The following is a 22,689-nucleotide window of genomic DNA, read 5'->3' on the forward strand; positions in this document are numbered from 1 at the left end:
GGCCTCCATTTCTTCCTCTGCCATGACATCTTACCTAGGAGATAGAGAGCTCTGGGGAGAGAGGGAGGTCCATTCGCCTTGCAGAAACAATTATTCCTGGTTTGACCTCACTCTCCAACTTCTGAAGAGCAGTCCCTAATATTTGTTGAATATTTTTTGAGCCCGGCTCTTTGCTTATTACCTTAATACATTACCACATTTAATCTTCACACAACCTTGTGGAATATTAACTGCTATTCTGTTAAATTTTAGATAATAAAATTTAGATTGAGAGAGTTTAAGGGATTTTTCCTCCAATCACACAATTAGAAAGCAGAAAAGTTAGATTGCCTCAATTTTCAAACATATCATCCTCTAGTGTTTTAGCTCTATTCTGGATGGTATGGGGTAAAATATGAACTAAAAGTCATGTTCAACTACACCAGGAACTTAAAATAATATAAATGGCGCATACGTATATTTCTATTCTCCATTTTTACTGAACACACTAGGACTCAGAGAGTTTAGTCCCATTTCTTCATTTTTTTATTTTGTTTCCCTTGCCCTTTACTTTTGTGTGGGGGGCTTTCCTATACACTAACAGTGAGCTAGCAGAAAGAGAAATCAGGAAAACAATTCCCCATTCACATTACATCAAAAAGAATAAAATACCTAGGAATAAACCTAATGAAGGAAGTGAAAGACCTATACTCTGAAAACTATAAGACACTCATGAGAGAAATTAAAGAAGGTATCAGTAAATGGAAACACATCCTGTTCTCATGGATAGGAAGAATTAATATTGCCAAAATGGCCATCCTGCCTAAAGCAATCTACAGATTCAATGCAATCCCTATAAAAATGCCAACAGCATTCTTCCACAAATAAGAGCAAATAGTTCTAAAATTCATATGGAACCACAAAAAACACCAAATAGCCAAAGCTATCCTGAGAAGGAAGAATAAAGTGGGGGGATTACACTCCCTGACTTCAAGCTGTACTACAAAGACACAGTAATCAAGGCAATTTGGTACTGGCACAAGAACAGAACAATAGAACAATGGTACAGACTAGAGAGGCCAGATATAAACACAAGCATATATGGTTAATTAATATACAATAAGGGAGCCATGGATATACAATGGGAAAATGACAGCCTCTTCAACAACTGGTGTTGGCAAAACTGGACAGCTACATGCAAGAGAATGAAACTGGATTATTATCTAACCCCACACACAAAAGTAAAGTCAAAATGGATCAAAGACCTGAATGTAAGTCATGAAATCATAAAACTCTTAGAAGAAAACATAGGCAAAAATCTCTTGAATATAAACACAAGCAATTTTTTCCTGAATGTATGTCCTTGGGCAAGGGAAAAAAAATAAAAAAATGAAGAAATGGGACTAAATCATGCTTAAAAGCTTCTGTACAGCAAAGGACACCATCAGCAGAACAAAAAGGCATTGTACAGTATGGAAAAATATATGTGTAAATGACATATCCGACAAGGGGTTAACATCCAAAATATATAAAGAACTCAACATACCTCAACACCCAAAAAGCAAATAACCCTATTAAAAAATGGGAGGAGGATATGAACAGATACTTCTCCAGAGAAGAAATTCAGATGGTCACAGGCACATGAAAAGATGCTCCACATCGCAAACTATCAGGAAAATGCAAATTAAAACCACAATGAGACATCACCTCACACCAGTTAGGATGCGAGGATGCAGAGAAAGCGAAACCCTCCTACAATGCTGGTGGGAATGTAAGCTAGTTTGACCACTGTGGAAAGCAGTATGGAGGTTCCTCAAAAAACTCAAAATAGAAATACCATTTGACTCAGGAATTACACTCCTAGGAATTTACCCAAAGAATTCAGGATCCCAGTTTCAAACAGGCATATGCACCCCCTATGTTTATCGCAGCACTATTTACAATAGCCAAGAAATGGAAGCAACCTAAGTGTCCATCAATAGATAAATGGATAAAGATGATGTGGTACATATACACAATGGAATATCATTCAGCCATAAGAAGAAAACACATCCTACCATTTGCAACAACATGGATGGAGCTAGAGGGTATTATGCTCAGTGAAATAAGCCAGGTGGAGAAAGACAAGTACCAAATGATTTCACTCATCTGTGGAGCATACTGAAGGAACAAAACAATAGCAGACTCACAGAACCCAAGAATGGACTAACAGTTGCCAAAGAGAAAGGGACTGGGGAGGATGGGTGGGAAGGGAAGGATAAGGGGGGAAAACGGGTATTACAATTAGCACACATAATGTAGGGGGTTCATGGGGAAAGCAGTACAGCACAGAGAAGACAAGTAGGGACTCTATAGCATCTTACTACGCTGATGGACAGTGACTGTAATGGGGTATGTGGTGAGGACTTGATAATGGGGGGAATCTAGTAACCACAATGTTGCTCATGTGATTGTATAATGATACCAAAAAAAATAAAACAGTCCCAATATCTTCCTTGAAGCTCTCATTCATGATGCATGTTACCTGGCATTTGGCACCATGAAGACTAGAGACATATCTAGTAGTTCCTGAAGGACTTACTGCAGCCCCTAGTTTCTTTCTGCTGAAGGTGTCTGGTACAGGGGTGCTGGGGTGCAACTGCTTTCTCTTCTTCTCCCCCACCGTCTTCCCTCTCCTCCAAATCCATTGCCGCTACCCCTCTCTCCTAGATTGAGAAGGGAATATCCTTTCCAGCCCTTGATTTTTCCCCAAAGTCAGAGTGTATGAGTGAGCTCCTGGCTTCCCCAGCTATGTGGGCTGCTGCCAAAGAGACCCATTTCTCTCTATCCCCTTCCAGGGCACTGAATCATGAACAGCCAGCATGGCTGGGGAGTGGTAAGCAGCCAGGAGAACAGAAGCTAGGGCTCAGCATGGAATGTATTGAAGAAATACAGATCCTATTAACTGTTGGAGGACCTTTTTAGGAACATAACTAGGTACATCTACACTTGGGGTCCCAACTCTTTTTCTCTCCATTTCTCTCTTCATGGAAAAACAGGATTACACAGATATTATGTTTTATTTTTTCCAGGTTCCCACCACCAAGCTCTGCTCCCAGGACACAGCTCATGTAGGAAGGAAGGACTCACCCAGGACCCAAGAGCCCAAGCAGCCTTGGTCAGGAGCCCAGGAAGCAATGTCCTGAGGAGCTGCATGCCCTGGACTATTTCCTTAAGAAACCCTTAAATCCAAGTTTCAAAGGCAAATATTTTGTCCCATGACCCCATTTGTAGAAAACCCTAAAATTCCACAAGAAAAATATTAGAGCTGATAAATAAATTCAGTAAACCTGTTGTATGTAGAATCAACATACAAAAATCAGCAGCAATGATCTACTCAAAAAGGAAAACAAGGAAACAGTATGACTAATGAAAGTATCAAAAACAATAATATACTTAAGGAGTAAATTTAACCAAAAGGTGAAAGATCTCTACATTGAAAATTATAAGACACTGATGAAAGAAATTAAGACAGAAACAAATGGAAAGGTATCTTATGTTCATGGATCAGAAGAATTAATATTAATAAAATGCCATACAACCTAAAGTCATCTGCAGAGTTGATGCCAGCCCTATCAAAATTCTAATAGCATCTTTTACAGAAACAGAAAAAAATCCTAAATTTTGCATGGGATCACAAGACTCCATAGAGGCAAAATAATATTGTAAGGAAGAAGAACAAAACTGGAGGCATGATATGTCTTGATTTCAAACTATAATGCAAAACTATAGTAATCAAAACAATATGATACTGGCATAAAAACAAGCACATTGACCAATGGAACAGAAGAGTCCAGAAATAAACCCACACATACATGGTCAGCTAATACTTAACAAGGGAACCAAGAACTCTCAAAGGGAAAAAGAGTCTCTTCAATAAATGGTGTTGGGCAAACTAGACAGTCACATATAAAAGGATGAGATTGGACCCCTATCATAAACCACTCCCAAAAATTAATTCAAAAATGGATTAAAGCCTTAAATATAAGACCTAAATCCATAAAACTCCTACTAGAAAATATAGGGGAAAGCTCTTTGGTACTGGTCTTGGCAACAATTATTCACATATGACCTCAGATTACAATCTGACAAATTTTTCAAGATGACAAAGAATTTACTGTGTAATTACAGCAGGCTCATGGAAAGAAAGCAACATTACATACCTGCCATGTGTCCACCCAAGAAGATAACCCACTTCACCAAATCCAATTTTTGGTTGCTGTCATATCACATGGGTGTTTGGAACTCTCTCAGGCCAGGTGAATTTTGGCAATATGCTTTAAAGCTAATGGTGGACATGCTTTGTGATCCCAGTCAGCAATTTTACTTGTAGAAAACAACACAAAATAAATTTTTATATACTAGTACATAAAAGCATACTCATTGTACACTGCTTCCAGTAATAATAAAAAATAGTTACAACATAAATGCATCAACATGACAATAGACCAATAAATTATAGTATGTTTATGTGTGGAATACTACATAACATTTTAGATGAATGAATCTCACATATTGACAGAGATAATTCTCAAAAACATAAACATTTCTGAAGCATAAGCACAAAATGTGAAATCATTCACATCAAATTTAAAAACCTGAAGAAACAATATTTTATATAGAGTGTATGAATACCTACACACACAGAAGTATGAAACCATTCATGGGAGTGGTTAATGTTGAATTTATGATACTGGTGATCTCTGAGGAAAGAGAGAGAGCAGATGATTGGAGAAGGGACACAGATGTTTTTATATTATCCCCTATTTTTACCATCATGTTTAAAAGCTTTCATGATAAAAAAAGAACAATTTGATTTGGAAGCAGGTGACTTCTAACTGGAAAAAGGAAACAAATAAAAAAATATACAAAAAAACACCATAAAATCAAAGTAAGTATCCATAGAAATTCTTTGAGAACTTAGGGGTTTTAAAGAAGTGAAATTCTTCGGTGTTAATGCGAACCTAATAATAACTACTTTCTCAGATGGAGGATGATCAAATTACCTCCTAGTCCCTGCGTCCTGGTCTCCTTAGGTGAAAGAATCAACACTAATACATGGAAATTTCTGTAAATTCTAAAAGGAAGGCACCAGTGGCCCAGAACTACTAAATGTGACCCAATTGAATCAAGGTCAGAATTTTCCTTCTTGGTCCATGTTGTTAGAAAGAGATACATCATAGGATATATTTTCATTAGGAAACAGATTTCATTCAGGTTGATGGCATGAGCATCGGGGCTACAGCTTGGTCAACTGTGAGCTGTATGATATTCAGTGATGTACTTTATTGGGCCTGATGGAAATGATAATTCATAGGATTAAATGATATATAAAATATTAGTGCTGTATTTAGCTCACAATAAGTAATCTATATATGATAGATAATAGTCTTAATGATGATAGTAATAAGACTGTGACCAGCCTATCCTCTATAAGTTTTTGTTGTTGTTTTTACATTTAGGACTGTGGCATCTCAGAAGATACATAATCTATTTTGCAGAATGAACAAGTCACTGAAATAAAACACTGCATTGCTCTAGCTTTTTGTTCAGATGTAAAGAAGTGCCAAGAAAAACCGACAGCTCTTTCTAACTCACTCCCCCATTTAACTTTAAATATCTTTTCTTCTTTCTCAATTTCGAGTGCAGGTTCACTTGGGTTCTAACAAAGGATTTGCCTGATTGACCTGCTGTTAGTATTTGAGAAATTAATGGAAATGCAAATCCTAAAGCAAGAGTTAAAAAAGAAAAACCTTGATATTTTACTAAGTTTTTAAAAAGTTTGAACTTTGGTTGCTTTCATCAACATGAAGTCTTTGCAAATAAATTAGGAAGAGAGAACCTAGGCACGTTGCCTTGGGTACCAAGTTTTAAATAAGAAATTTTAAGATCATAACTTTGCTATCCAACACCTACACCCCAGAACCCATACTCTACATATAAAATCTCTCAGCAACCATGGGATAAGCTTCTTCCTGGCCTGAGACAGCCCCTTGGCTACCAATGGACCTATGGGTATGAATAGAGTTGGAGAACCCAGGTCAGCATCATGGTGCCAGCTGGCCTAAAACTTCTGAGCGCAGGGCCCAGGGTGGAGCCTTCCCTCTATTTCCTCTCTGTTTTGCCCTTCAGCGATCAATGGTCACATATTATGCTGCCCCCACCCACTCTCCTGCTCACTCCCAAATGGTAGTTTTGTCTCTGAAATGAATGAATGAGGTTTTTCTTCCCTTTCCTAGAACAGAAAGAAACCCTAGAGATGACAATATGATATATGTCAGATCTTCACTTTATGTAAATCAGGGTATTCCCTTTCCAGAAACTAAATGGAGCTTTGGAAACTGCAAAGGACAACGATCTTGGAAGATAAAAAAAAAGCTGATCTCCTTACCCAAGTCCTGATGCTCACACCACCCTAGCTCAACATGCAGCTAAAGGCATTTGTGGAATTCTGTAACCCCAGGGTGTCAATCAGCACAGATAGACTAGAACAATGGATGCCCGGAAGGACAGGGGCTCTGGCCAAGAGAAAGTGGTCATTGACTCCTCTCTACTGTATTTTGAGAAAAGCAGTCTGAAAATGATGGGTTCCTTCTATTTGCAAAGTTGTCAAAATCGTGGGTGATTGATGTTTTCTTGAGAAAATGACCATTGAAAAGACCAAATTCCCCTCACTACAAAGCTGGACATGCTTCACAGAACTAAGAGTGAAGTGAAACTGAAGAGCAATGGGAGTCCAGAAGCCAAATGCTCATTACTTGCAGCAGTGAATTTAATAGTGGGCACGGTGGTGTGCGGGGGAAGGAGACAGTGGGGATAGAGGGAGGAGTAAGTGTGAATCCCTGTTAGTTCCAGCCCTGAGATTGGCTACAGGAAGGAGAAAGGAAGAAAGGTGGGGAAGGAGAATTGGGCTTAGGTACAAGGCGCAGACATAGAGATACTTATTGAGAAATTAACGAATCCCTATACTGGGAAACATTTCATCCATTTTTGTTCTTTTTTTTTCAAATAGCAAGCAGTTGCCAAGGATAAGGTATCAAGCAGATTTGCTATAAATAAAGAGCTTTCCTAATAAATTAGGTACTCAGTTAAAGGAATTGCATTGTACATGCTATGGCCTTCCTTCCCAGTATTACAGATTTCTTTAATCCCAACTATATTTTCCCAGGTTTTATATGAGCTGCTGACATTGAGTACTCGTGGTGGCTGGTGAAACTGTATTTTTTCCAGGGTTTTAAATCCCGATGGTAGCTAGAGAGGAATGGTGGTGCTACAAAGATGACCATGGCTACAGCTTTTATGGTTCCATGGAAAAATAAGCATGTCTTATAAGATTCAAAGTTAAATTTCTTTATAATTCTTTAGAGTGATCTCATCAAGAAATGTGTTATGACTTCACATTTTCAGACAGAATGGAAGCAAATTGTGATCATTTGAAAATTCAGGAGTAGCTAGTAAAATGAGTCTGAAGAAGTTCTTTCAACATCCCTTGAAGCATTCCTTCATTAAAGCCATCAGTATTGCCTGGGTAGTAGAACTTCTCTAAGATTAAAAAAAAAAAAAACTTTTGGACATCATTCCTGAATTCTAAAAAAAATTTAATAATGGAATATGAAATAAAATTTTTTGTTAGAAATACTATGATGCTCCAGTTATAAGGCACATATGGAAAGAAAGTTAAGTTCACTGCCCCTTCATGGTGGTTTTAGAATATTTTCCCAGCAAGGTCTAAATGGTCACTGGGAAGCAAGAACAAACATGAATACTTCAGGCTCAGGATTAAACCAGGCAGGTAACTGGGTTGCAGACCAACATAAGCTGAGAGATCAATTGTCAATCTCTACGGCTTCTACAACAGCTAAGTATTCAAATCAAAACCCCATGTTTAGTATGTGTGAATGTGCCAGATTTTTGTAGAAAAGTTTAAGCCCTTGCCTCCTGAAGTACTCCTTTCCTGGGCAATGGAAGTTCGGTGGAATAAAGTCAAGAAACCCCAAGTCTAAGCTCAGTCTGTACTCAGTTTGATGCGTGATTTTGAGCAAGTCATTTCCCTTTGGACCTCCTTTTCCATATTTGTAAAATAAGTGGATTGTAATGCATGATTCCTAAGTTCCTTCTAATTCTAATACTGCATGGCTGAAAAGGCTGTGTTTATTCTGAAATTCAGATCAGTATCACTCCATCTTCCATAGGAACCAGGGTTCAAGAGTGTTTGGAAATTAAAATCATGAAGAAACCTGAGAAACAGTTTAACTCAAATCCTCTCATCCTATTCATAAAGAACCTGACCGCTTGTGTTTGTTGGCTTCACTCCCAGATGCTAGTGAAATAATTTGGTTGTTTCAAGTAAGTACAGTAATGGAACTCCTTTTGAATTGGAAAAATCCAGTTTCATGTTCTCTCACGTAGGAATAATGTCATTTTACCGTCAGGAAGAATACAAATTCAAATTAAAGTAGAAATAAGATGCCCATCTAAACTGAAGATGGGGTATTCAGTATCATAAAATTAAATACCCCTGCCTATATCCCAAACGTGAGACTTGTACAAAGAAACTACATGGTGTCTGAGCTACGCAGTTTTTCTGTGGTGCAGTCGTGGGGCCTGGGCCCAGCTAGAGCCAAGTCTGAGACGGAACACCAAGAGTAAAAATAAGAGTACCTGAACCTTCCCATATGTTTAAGGACTGCTCTGGAGGCAAACCTCAGATGTGTGGGGTTAGAATGGAGAAGAAGAAGCAAATGGGAACAAAGCAAAGAGTGTAAGACCATTACTGGAGGGATCCAAGGGCCCAAACTCACTTTTATAGGAGCCAACCCCACGGACCATGGGCACATCAGCTCAGGGTCAAGGCAAGCAAGGATGACATGGTACATGGCTTCCCAAGAGGATCATTGATTTGTTTTTACTATCATGCTTTTTAGAAAGTAATTGCCATAACGAGTACTGCGGTATGACGAGGACTGCGGTATGATATTGTCTTTTAAATCTCTTAGTGAGAGGCAGTTTTGCAGATGCGTGGGCCTTATCTCACTGGCTGAAATATTAGCTCTTTGAGGATCTTATTAGTCACTGTATCCCCAAAGACAGGGGCTTTTTATTACAGTAGGTGCTCAGTAAATGTTCAGCTCATGCCACAGCTATCAAATACTGTTTAGTTGAAAGTTTTATCATCAAGCATTTTATTATAATATCAATGAAAATTATTTCACAAAATAAGCAGTTTGTATATATTTTGAAGGGTTCATAAATCCCTATTGGAAAGTTGTAGTGACCTGACAGTTCCAGAAAGCTCTGGGTACAGAACATGGGGTAATCCAAACTTACCTGAATTTATTTATTTAATAGTTAGCGTAAGAATGTTGGGTCTTCAGATGAACAGGAAAACTTTCCATCTTTGTTCATTACTATGATTTTGTGGAATGCACAATTCATTGATTTGAATGGCCTTCTAAAGATTACTTATGTGACTATTAAAAGTGTGACTCAACTCAGACACATAAGACTACTATTTGATTTGAATCCTGAAAGCTGCTCTTTGTAGAATTACTCAGAAAATGCTTGTATTTTGGGTTGACAAATTCAGAATGGATAGGCTTTTAGATCAATTGCTTGCACTACTCCTCGAGGCCCCAGAATAATTATCTGTCTGCTATAAGAGAAAGTTGCATTCTCTGTTCTTTCAACAGGATCATACTTGAATTTACCCACTCACCCTTCAGAAATCATTTATATAGTATCTATTACATGGCATATAAAAAACAGCATATAGAAAGAAGTTAGAGAAAAATCCACTGATTTCAAGCCATTTACGTTCTAGGGCTTACACATACAGAGAAACATGTCATCGTGTTTCCCTTGGTATCCGCCACACTAAGTGGCACGAACCTGGGCACTGGGCTAAAAGACACTTAGAAATCACTCACGACCTGAATGAATCAATAAGTGTAATTATGAGAGGTAGGAAGAGTAGACACATGTTTGGTCAATAAGCCACTAGGGGATACATTTCTAAGATTTGAAGGAGGCATCTTTTAGATAAAATAAAACCAAACCCTGATTCACAGTTTTATAAAATATGGAGTTTGCTTCCTCAAGAATGGTTTCATATTCACGAAGAATCAATCCATGGTGGGTGTAGTTGGGAAGCCCTACTACACTTGAAGTCAGTATCAGAGAGGCCAACCAGGCAGATCCACTTCCAAGAAGAGTTCTTGTATACCTGTGTTACTGCAGAATCCTGGGAGGATGGAGAGACCATGGTGTTGACCCAGCTGGTCACCATCCATTCATTTATCCATGTGCTAAACATCTCTTGTGTTCTTTACATAGCACAGAAGGTAGTTGAAGTCTCCTGTGTTCCCTGTCCCTGGCACATAAGGTTACAGTGATAAACAAGAGCGGCTCGAGGCATGAGTAGTTGTGTTTCAATCATCTAAACCTTCCATCTACCCTCTCTGGATGTTCTCTGGGGTCCTCTGCCATTTATCGTGAGAGTGTAAAAGAAAACTAGGCTTTGCTGAGGGTAACAACAATCCCTGAAATGGCAGAATGGTCTGCTAGTTCTATATCAGTACCTGCTTTACATGGAGCCTGGTGAGACACTGACAACCTGCCAATACAATGCAGTGCAGGATTCAGGAAGCCCTGCCTCCCCCACCCAGTTTCTCCCTATATTAGGACAGAAGGGCCAGGTGATAGCACAGGCAGATCAAACCACTGTGCCAGCACCAAGAGCAAGCAAAAGGGATTCTCCAGTTCATTTAGGCTTTAAAGCTTTCCTGGACTGAAAGTAACATAGTTAATCTTTCCGTCAGTCTCAGTTCTGTGCTTAGAGATACAAGTGTCACTCATAAGTCAGCAGGCACTAGTGTCTAGCAAGAAGGCAGATAACACTTCTGTGACACACAGGTTCCCAGCCTTGACATGTCACCCATTCTCTCCACTTTCCAACCCAAGACTGAAAGGTTTAAATAATTCATAATTGAACCAACTAAAATTCATACAGGGGCCACAGCATGTCCCTTGACTTGGTAATGGAGGAGTCATAGAGAGACAGACCATGAAAATTAGCATAAGGATCACCTCAGCATAAGGGTCACCCTTATCTGTGTCACTGCAGCACAGACTGTAGCACTCTCAGGGAACAAAACCAGGACCAGGGGGCCACAGCACTCCCCAAAGATGTCATATGCCCCTTCGCTCAGCAACTTCCAAATCCCTGCGGCTGTATGTTTTAGTGGGTTTTCTTCTCCAACTCTGTGTCCCATGAGAGATCCATCACGGGAGTGGCCACTGCTGGCCTCGTCATCCTGCAGAGACGATGGGCTGAGAAGGCAATGTAGGTGGTTTTTCTTTTTTTGACATGTGATTTGATGAAGACGTCATCAATGACTTGCCCCTGCATGTCAAGGACATCTGATCTTTGGGGTAAATCCTTTATAAATTCTAAATCTGTGCCTTGGTGTGAATATTTTTATCTTGCTTATTTGGTTTGTACACTATGAAGCCAGACACTGTCTATGATATTAATATATGCATGTGTATATATATGTATACACACACACGTATATATACACAGACACATATATATATCATTCAAAGACCCTCTGAATATTTTTTACAAATGAGAAACAAGGTAAACTTGTCCAAGATTATAAAACTAGTTGGCAGCAGAGCTAGGCTCTAAGTCTGAGACTACCTATAGAGCTGGTCCTTTTTCTGCTAACCATGCTGCCTTCCTTTCTCCTATGAAGCAAGGTAAAGGAAACATGGGCACTTAGAGAGCTGGGGCCTGCAGAAAGAGCTCAGAGGGAGACACAGTAAAAACGAGGTAGAGAGGTTCAGAACAGGAAGGTCTCAAGATAAATTTGGTATCATGTGCAACTTCGACTGGACATGGTCCCCCTGAGTGGAATAAATCTACTTCTGAAACATTATGGGAAGAACAGGTGTGCTTTCCCCAGGATTAGCAGGGACCTAGACTCCAAGTGTGTTTTTAAAGGCCTGTGTTTTAGAAACAGCCTCTAATTATTTACCTACTCTAGTAGATTAAAAAAAAATGTACCTAGGGTCCACGTCTGCTTCTCTCTCTCCCTTTCATTTGGACATATCTCACAATTAGTTTTCTTGCACTAGTGTTATTCTTTGAAAACCCTTTGCAACACTAACACCAAAGGAGAGTTTCTAAAACAGGAATCTTACCATGCAATGACTCTGTTCTGTTTAAAACCTTTGGAAGCTCTAGATAACCTGAAGGAAATTACCAGACTCCTTAGCATAGCATAGTCTACTTCCAGCCATGCTGATTTCTTATAATACCGTGACTTTTTATGACTGTACTGTTTTACAAGCTGTTCCCCTACCTGGGTACCTTCTTCTCATCATCTACCTCAGCTTAAATGTTACTTCTTCAGAAATCCCCTGAATGTTAAAAAACAAAAAAGCAATTGTGAATTGCATCCATCTGGAGCATCGCCTTTCATCTTGGGGACTAGATCATCCTTTCAGAGAGGCATGGTTTGAGAGGTTAGAGAAACATTTCACATGTAATATAGCTGAAGGAACTCTTGAAATTAAGCAGGCCAAAAATGGAACTCAAAGACAAGAAAAGTGACAGAGAAATACGGAAAAAAGCAGACTAATGAGGGGGATTGTTGAGTTTGGCCCCGAAATCACAAGTAGGCTCTGGCAACAGTATGAAGTCACATCTAACATAACTTTAGGGAAGCCTTTCTTGAGCTTAGAAATCTACAACATGAGATCAAATACCCTTCTAGAAAACTCTGTTCACCAGGTTTCAAGAATAGACTAAATGACGCTGCAGGAGAGACTGCTGCAGGGCTTAGGAGGACACATGCTCGGCTTTTCTCACAGGCATTAACCATTGGGGACTGCTTGAGAGAAGGGAAATGGGACAGCAATGGGGCGGAGAGGAAGCCAGCTGACCCCACCGGAACCTGTGAGCTCCTAAGAACTCCTCCTTGTAGAGTCACTAGTAGAATTAAGCACAACCACCACCTACCTTCCCATTGGCCCAGAGGACATTACTTTCTCCAGTCTTATACCTATTTAGGAAATGTACATTATTAACAAGAATTCCTTGTCCTCTGCTTTCCAGTATTTGTGGGCAAGGAATTTATAAGCAGCATTATTGGGAATATGCATGAATATTTGGGTGTACAGACACATTCAATAGAGAAATATTTTATACAAAGCTTATTTTAATATTGACACATAAATGTGTGCATAATTTACCCATTGGTGTCCAGCAGGGTTATTATTATATCAGGCCAGAGCACAGTGATGGTTCAAGACTATTGAATTGTTACCTTCTAAACAAGTTTGCACAGTTGCTGTCCTAATGTATTTCTGGTGAAATTCCCCCAAAGCAATTTGTTATTAATGCTAAGTAAAGTCTGAAATTCGTGAATGATGCAATTTTAGAATGTTATAAATCAGATTCAAGATTATCCCCCAAATAATGTCACTCTCACTCATGTAGTTTACAATATGCTTTCTTAAAGAGAGAGAACTCGGTGGAGTTTTAATCAGCACTCGGGAAATTGCATACAGTGTCGGAGGCATCCCACAGGAGTGCACGGTGCATGTCTTCTGTTACATGTGTTATGACCAAGAATTTGAGAACTATCTCCTAAAACACTGAGCATGAAAGAACACATTGCCTGTTACCCTGTAACTCTCTACATTTGCATGACTTAACAATGATGGACAGAAGACCATGTGCTGCAGCACACTTCTAAGGTAAATCTTTACAGTTCTCAATTTCATTAAAATGTAGATAAACAAACACTTCATGTCTATCAAAAATACAAAAAATGATGCATTGACTTTTGGAAGAAAACTGCAATGCTCCTCTCTTTGGCACATATGCACACATCTGTAACTTGACTATATAAGTCGCCTAAGAAGTTAGAACTTCGCATGCAATGTCAACTCATGGTCAAATATGCCTTTGTTCACTCAGGTGACAAATACGAGTCCTCTATGCTAAGATTCCTCTATGCTAAAACAAGCAAGCAAGTAAACAAACAAACAGAAGCACTATTCTCTGTGAAAGCAAGAGATAGTGTTGTGCAAGGGAAGCAAGGAGGGACTAAACCTGGTAGAACCTTGAAGGCTATGTCACAATGTATCTTTCCTCTAAAACCAATGTGAAGACACTGAAGTATCTCAAGCAAGGTTTAACACGATAAAATGTTCAGGTTAAAAGGCTTATTTTAATATTAATTAACTGAAGAAATACAGTTTATTTCAAAAATATGCTGTGGAAGGTTAAGAGTAGATGTGGGTTAACTCATTTAGGAAACTTTTACAGAAGCCCAGATCTTAGAACGGGGTGGTAGAAATAAAAAAATGTGGATAAAGTCTAAGTATCTTTAGGACATAAGACTGAAAGATGTCAGTGAGGAATCAGCCCTGTGGAGGATCAAAGAGACGGAAGGGCTGGGGATTACTGGCTTGCACAACTAGCAGGAGAGCGTAGATGAAGGAGCTGGTGCAGAATGAAAGGATCCAGTTGAAGGAAAAAGACATTGGGCTGCGTTTCAGGTAAATTAAGCTCAGGATATCCTTTAAAAAACAAATGTTGTGGAGCTCAAAGGAGAGGTTGAGTTGGAGGTAAGTACTGAGTTCCACTCATCTAGGGGCCCATCCTTACTTCAATCTCACTCTGTTCTGATTATTGTTGCTTTACAATAAATCTTAACATCAGATATTATAAGTACCTTTGTTCTCCTTTTAAAAATCATTTTGAATATTCTCAATCCTTTCCATATTCACATGAATTTTAGAATCTCCTCAAGGTTTTCAAACAAAGAAAATCTTGCTGGACTTTGGGTTGCGATGGCATTGAATCTGTAGATTATCTTGAGGAAAATCAACAACCTTAATAAAACTAAATCTTCCAACTCAGTATAATATTATACCTTGTCATTTATTTAGGTCTTCTTTCTTTCAGCAATGATTTGTAGTTTTCAGTGTAGAAGTCTTGCACATATTTTGTTAAATTTATCCCTAAATATTCATGGTTTTGATACTACTATAAGTGGTATTTTCAAATGTTCATTTTCCAATTTTTATTTGCTGGCATATAGAAATACAACTATTTTTATGTGTTGGCTTTGTGTCCTGAGACCTTGTTTATTTGTTTGAGTAGTTGTGGTTTTTTTCTCTGTAAATTCTTTAAATAATCTTTTAAATGCATGATCATATTTTCTGTGAAAGAAATACAGTTTTACTCTTTTCTTCCCTTATACTTTTGCTTTCTCTCTTGCCTTAGATTAGCTAAAGTCTCCAGTAAAGTTTGAGTAGATGTGGTCAGAGGGGACACCCTTGCCTTGTACCCGACTTTAGCAGAAAAGTATTCAATTTTCACAGTTAAACATGATGTTAGCTCTAGGTTTTTTCATAGATTTCCTAAGCCAATTACCTCCAAAGACCCCATTTCCAAATCCCATTATGTTGGGAGTTAGGGCTTCCACATATGAATTTTGGGGAAGATACAATTCAGTCTGCATCAGTGCATTTGTTTAACTTCCTCGTTTCTGGTCTCTGCTTCACAAATCCCAGCTCAGTCTCTCTAAACTCATTTTCCCTTTTCATCTCCATAAGACCACCAGGCACTGCCTGAGTTTTCCATCCTGCCCCATGCTCCAGTATCAAACTGGGCCATCAGAGGTGTATCACAGTATTCCACTTCCTGCTGTATATCTGAAATCAGTTGTTTCATATATTTTTGTTCAGTTTTTACAATGCTTATAGCAATAGCTCACATCCAGTTATTTTAATCAAGCAGGAAGTAGAAACCCAAACCATGACTTTTTAGGAGTAGGGGATCAAATAAGCTGATGGAATCAAGAAGTCTGAGGAAAGATGTAGTGCAACATTTGGGTAAAGAAGCAGTCAGAAAGAAGAGAATTCATGATTTCGGCGACGGAGCAGTCATAAGTGGTGACACCGTGTCACACTACGATAGGGTGACTTCCTCTCCAACTTTACTTGATAAGCCAAATGGTAACAAAGTGGAAAAAAATATCAGTCACCTAACTGGTACTACTGTGCATATTCACTTACTAAGCAATATGCATATTCAATTATTTATTCATTCTATCACCAAACATTATCCAGATATCATCTTGGGTTAAGAAGAAAAATGTATGAAAACTCAGAATTATAAAGTTTACCCTCTAGCTAAGATGAGATCCCAGGCAGATGAATCAAAGGAGAAGATACCAAAACTGAGTAGAACAGAACTTCAGGAGTGGAAGTAAGATGTCCTAGTTAATGCAGTTGATGATTTTTAACAGAAACATTCTAGATACAAAAACTTAAATTTATTTATAAAGTTTCATATCCTTAGTCATCACATTACATCCTATTGAGGGAAATAAACCAGTCCATCCATCTATTTCTCTGTCAATGCCTCATAAAATAGCTAGTTTATATCACAGACAAAAGAAAAAACAAGTCTATGTATTTTTCCTTCCCAAAGTGCTCCAGAAAAGTGTAAGTTATGTTCTTTGGAACTGCCTCCCATATTACCCAAGGATCCCAATTACCCAGGCATAAGCCGGAAAGGAGATATTACTTAGTGGGTTAGACAGAGTGGATTCTAATCCTGGCTCTGTATCTGAGTAGCACAGTGACCCTAGGCAAGCTGCTAACTAAGAGAAAAAAGCAGGATACAGATTCAAGAGACACTGAGGGGAAATGGACAGGGAGAGTGGTTGACTAGCTATGTAAAAAGAATAGTCAAATGTGATTTGATGTTTCTAAGTTTGAAGGACCTGAGAATATTGGCATCGTACATAGAAGAAGAAGATCTTCAGGACAGTGAGTGATACCAATTTGAGATTTGCAGAATTTGAACTCTAGGTGAAACTCAATGTTGAGCTTCTAGGTAAAGCCTTCTAGAGGTTATTAAATGGTTTGACATTAAATATTGCCAAAATTTAAAGCTCAAAAAGGAAGCTGGTCATTTGTCCATTTTATTCACCCAACAATACTCAAATACTTCTTTTCCATAGTCACTGGGCTAGTTTCTGGAGATTCAGAAATAAAAGACTCATTGACGGACTTCGAGGAGCTCACTTCAGTGGAACCAGAGTTTATAGGAGTTACATTACACAACTCTGAGTGCCCAGTTATCAGGGTTAGGATAGAGGTAGGGGCACAGTGCTGGGGAATTACTCTTCTGGGAAGCGAGAGGCGAGGAATCAGAGGAGGTTTCCAGGGCACGGAACTAAGTCTTGAAGGGCAAGTAGGAGTTTGCCAGGCAGAGGAGTCAAGGGCGGTCCGTAGGCGGTGGGGACACAAGGTGTGATGTACAGAGGCTTTCACAGGCATACGCTCAGAAACCTTCCAGGAGGGCACAACTAGTTCTCCAAAACACCACATGCCGCATTTCATTCTTACCTCACGGTCAATTCCTTTTTAGTATCGTCTGTTACCTTCTTCTCTGCTTAGCTGAAATGAGAGTGCCCTGCCCTCGGCTGCTTCTCTCTTCTACTTTCTTCCCCTACGTGATTACATCTATGGCTTCACGTATCATTTTTATGATAATGACTTTTCTCTGTGCTTATAATTCTTTGCTACTTCCATCCTAACAACACTCTCCCAGGAAAGAAAAAACACAAACCAAAACAACCCACTTAATTTGCATACCTTCTATAAACCTTCTCTGAGCAAACTTTTATCCATAACAGCAACATCATCCACTGATTATTCAAACTAAAAACTGAAGAGGCATCCGCTGTTCCTCTCCTTCCCTCACCTTCCACCCTGGATCAATCCATGTATCCTCATGAGTTGATTTCCAAAAGATCCTAAAATAATCTTCTACTCTCCCTTTTCATTACTATGACCGTAGTCCTAGCTGCCAATGTCTCTCACGCGGGACTTCTGCAAACAGCTCCCTAAATGATTCCTACTTTCTTGTTTGTACACAGCTATTTTTCCATTCAGTTGTGACCTTTGAGGGGGGAGATTCGGGGGCGGTGGGACAACAAGCAGATCATGAGGAGCTGAGAACTGAGCAATGAAGTTGCCTAACTTGTTCATTATTTCATTTATTAATATACTTAATTTGAGAGAAACCTGGGCATTCTTTAAAAAAGATATCAGATTATTAATAGATTGGGAAAGAAAAATGAACATGTAAGAGGACCCCGTATAGAACTAGAATGCTAAGGCCTTGAAGAGAGTTAGGGGAACACAAGGTCAGGAAGACAGGAACGGGAACTAGAGGATTTTGCTCATACACTAGAAATACAACGTTGGGCAAATTACTAAATGCGCCGAAACTTAGTTTTCTTATAAGTTAAATGGAGATAGCATGTGGCAGTTGTAGAGAGTAAATGAGCTATATAGATAAAAGGCTTAGCAGAGAGACCAGCACAAAAGATGCACCCAGCAGATTTGCAACACTTTTAAACATTGGTGAGTGGAAATACAGGAGTGTTCGAAGTGAAAAACCAGTAGATGTTCAGTCTCCTTTGTAAGAGTCACAGTCATCTGGGAGGAGGAAAACGGACATCTTGGAGACTTAACAGTCAGCCTTTATGAATGCATAAGGCATAATGCTAAGTATCTTGCATACAGTTATTTTATCTTCCCAATTACACTGTGAAGTCAACGCCAACACTACTTCAACTTACAGGTATGAAATTAAGGCTTAAAGAGGTAGAATGACTCACCCAAGTTCACACAGATAATACGACAGGATTTGAACTTACATCCACCAAATTCTGTGCTCTAAACTACTGCACTCTATTGCCTGTCAGTTCTCTATTCTGAGAATTTGAACAGGAATGCCCCAAAACCACATTAAAATCACCATTATTTCAATAAAATCAGAATAGCATAGTCATTGCATATGTTGATACTACACCTTTATTGAAATATACTTCATAAAACTAAGGACGCAAAAACAACAAGACTGTCCTTCAGAATTCCTACGTAATCAGATTTAGCCTTCTACAGAGTAGAAACCAGAATTCCACAGAGCAGAAGACAAGCATCCATCACCTTGAACGGTTACAATGCTGCTGGCTAAGAGAGACATCTGTCCAGCAGCAATGATCTCATGCAGAGAACAATAATTAACATTTTTAAAGGGAATTCTAAAATCAAAAATATGCTTTTCAGAAGTCTTTTTATCCCTAAATCATGTTCTAAATATTTACTCTTCAAGCTTCTGTAATAGAGCTATGTCTTTGCACACAATACACAAAAATAACCCCAGACTGACCTGTAGGGTCCGGGCCTGGTGAGTGATAAATCTGTTAGCCCCAATTTGGAGAGCAAAGTATTTTCTAGAGGTCAGAGCACTAGCCATTCACACAGGCCTACAAATGCTTTCAGAGGTGCCCCCTAGTAAAATCATGACCAGTGCTTTGATCTCAGAATCTCTTTCTTTCTGTAACATGTCCGAATACCTGGGATTAGGAGGCAGGCAGAAGTCAGAGCAAAATTAAACAAACAGTGGAGAGTGACCAGCCAGGGTGGCTTCTAGTCCTGAGGTCATGTGTTTGCCTCCCTACTCACAGATCAAGGTGAAAAGTGCACCCCGAGCTCCGGCCAAATATGGTATATAAACAAACATGAAAGAAGGATTAGCTCTCTTCTCTGAGACTAATGGGGACCCCAAAAATCAATAGCTGATTTGTGACAACAAGACTGAGTCAATATTGGAACAAAAGATAGGGGGCTGTATCCAACTTGCCCTTAATCTCAGGTAAACTTGTAATAAATTCAACATTATTCATTTCCCTGGCTGCAATTTTCCCTGACTCGGAAGAAGTACTGATGTAGGAGCCACACACAAAAGTCACCACTTGTTTCTTCTAATCAGGTCCCTTTCTTCTCTGACTTGTGACAGATTGCTGTTTGCAGGTCTTTTTTGTCCTAATTCTAGTCCAGCCAGCAAGAGCCCTGCGTGGAAAGAGAAGGCAGCCAAGGGGTTGCCCAGTGCTCTGCCTGAGTCCTGCCTTCCTCATGCAAGCAGAGAACCATCAGGGGCATGGTCCTCTATAAGGGAAAAGACTGCTCAGGCTGAACTGGTAACATGAAAGCTTCCCTTCAGCCAGAAACCCATGACACCAGGAGACATGAGAAGCAGTTTATGGGTATTAAAAGTGATGCTGTCACAGAATTTCTTTTTAAAGACTTTCAACTGCATTATGGATTCTTCAAGACCCCGCATCAAAGATCTCAGGTTGGGAAGTGGCTAAGTCCCATGGTGCATGGTCTCCACTCCTGAATCCACAAGATGTAAGAGTCCCAGATCAGCCTCTCTAATAGACATCAGTGAGAGTATTTTGGTTTACTTATGTACAGAGATTTTTCCCTAAACTATTCAAAAGTGAGTTAAGCTCCCAGGCGTGTGTGCTATCATCATCTACATTTTGCAGATGAGAAGAGTGCCTGACACCACAGGATGAGTAAAAGGTGAACCCCGCATTTGCACACAGGGCGTCTGACTCCAGGGCTGGCATGCTTAGCCACCGAGCTCTACTCTACATCACCTTAGGCTGCATTTTAATCTCTTGAACTTTAGCTCTCTCATCAATAAGAGACTTTTTTTTAATACACATCTAGCAATGAGTAGTCAATATAAAATGTGTGTCAGATACTTAGTAATGGCTAGGAACATGGAGATCAATAAATGGTCAGTTCTTCCCTGTCATTTTCTTTGATAAAGGAAGAGGAAATACACGCAGCACTGATTTTTCTGGACCACTTCTTGGCATTGCTCATTGCCTCATATTTTTCCATTAGGTTCTTCTTCAAAATGAGTTTTTTTCCTGAATTTATATTTTTTCCTGACATGCTATTACCTTAGATTGGGTTCTTCTTTGCAAATGTATATCCATGTCAATGTTTTGCCATCAGGAAAGGGTTCATCTTTCCTTTCTCTGTCTAACAGCTTCAGCTTTTTTTGATTTACCTGAGAATTTAGCTCTTAGCATTTTGATGAGAATAAAGAGCTGGTAGTCCAGAAGGGGACCTGGGACGGCTGCTTCCTGGATCTGTACTGCATCCTGTGATGAGCGGAGCAAACACTCAGTGTGCTTGGTGAGAATGAAGAATTTAAGAGTTGCAGCCTATGGAGTCCAAACCTTCCCCTTGTCTGATATTTGGGCAAATCGGGCAGGAAGAGGCATAAACTTGCCCCAGATCCACAGTACATAAACAGGTGGCCTCCTGTATGTTGTGGTGTCCAGAGCACCAGGAAAACCTTCCTTCATCCTCACAACCAATAATGATAAAATAGTCACCCACAGAGTGCTTGTTATTTTCAGGCAGTTGACCAGGTACCACACATTCATCAAGGTGCACACATTTTGGCCCAGCATTGAATGGCTGATTATTAAAGTCAATACTTGGCTGGAAGCCGAGGCAGAAACTAAATATCACTACCCTAGACTGCACTTTTGAGATACACGAATACATCTGAAGTTTTATCAAAATGTAAATATTATTGCAACTTTATCTTCAACATTTTATTTTGAAATTTTAAAAGACTGATATAGTCTCAGAAAAATCATTTCTCAGCCCTATCAGTTGCCGATTACTCTGGCATTCACTATGCAGTATAATGGCAGCAATAAAGAGATACTCATTTTCACCCAAGGTCAAAGGACGAGCAAGAGAGCTGTGCGTCTGCTCTGCCAACGTGAGGCACCACTGAAGTTCATGTTGCTAGCAAGTTAGTGAGTGTCCTTTTCCCTCAAAGTGTGACAGACTGAAGTAAATATTGATCTTCTCTTCCTCTTCCCTGAAGATAATAGTCACTGAAGCCACCTCATAAACCAAAAGCTTTGCACTCGTTTCACGAAGATACTTTCACAGCCACAAATGCTTGAGGAACATTTTTTAGAGGTAGGGCTAAGGTTGATGGCTTTACCCATCATCACATGTCCTTAAAAAAATATTATTTAATCCTTCCAATCACCTTTCAAGCAGGTATAATTTCTCTGTTTTACCATGAAGAAATTGAGATTTAGAAAGATTAAATGACTTACCTAAGTTAGTAGTTAAGCAGGATTTTTACCCGAGACGACTCAGGGCCACGTATACTGCTACACAATGTCCCAAATGAATAGCAGCTGTCTGCTGAATAACTGCCTTGTATCTGGGTTGACACATGCATGCATTCATTAATTCTTACACAACAATTTGAAGTAGCCATTTTTATTCCTACTTTGCAAATGGCCAGGGACCTAACCTAATGTCCAATCAGTGGCAAAACCAAGATTTTGAACCCAATCGATTCTTGAATACACACTACTACCCACTTCACTACCCTGCTTCTCCCTGAAGATTCTTTCAACAATATTCAGTCACTATTATGGAGCTCTGACCATATGCCAGGTACTGATAAGGCCTAAGGTCTCACATTCCCAAAGGAAGGCAGGAAGGATTATTCCACTGCAAGAAACAGATTTGCAATGTTAGTCAGGAGAAAAGATACACAGTGACACAGCACACTTTACAAAACTTAGAGAAAACAGTAGACTTGGATGCAGCATAATGGAGTGACAGAAAAGCTGGGGCATGAAACCAACTGCTCTGTTCCTTGTCCATCTGCTCAGGGTTTCTTCAACACAAGGTAAATTAGGTTAGAGGACAGAAAGGCCAGCTTCACAG

Source organism: Manis javanica, chromosome 1 (assembly GCF_040802235.1).
Source record: "Manis javanica isolate MJ-LG chromosome 1, MJ_LKY, whole genome shotgun sequence".
Taxonomy (NCBI): Eukaryota; Metazoa; Chordata; class Mammalia; order Pholidota; family Manidae; genus Manis; species Manis javanica.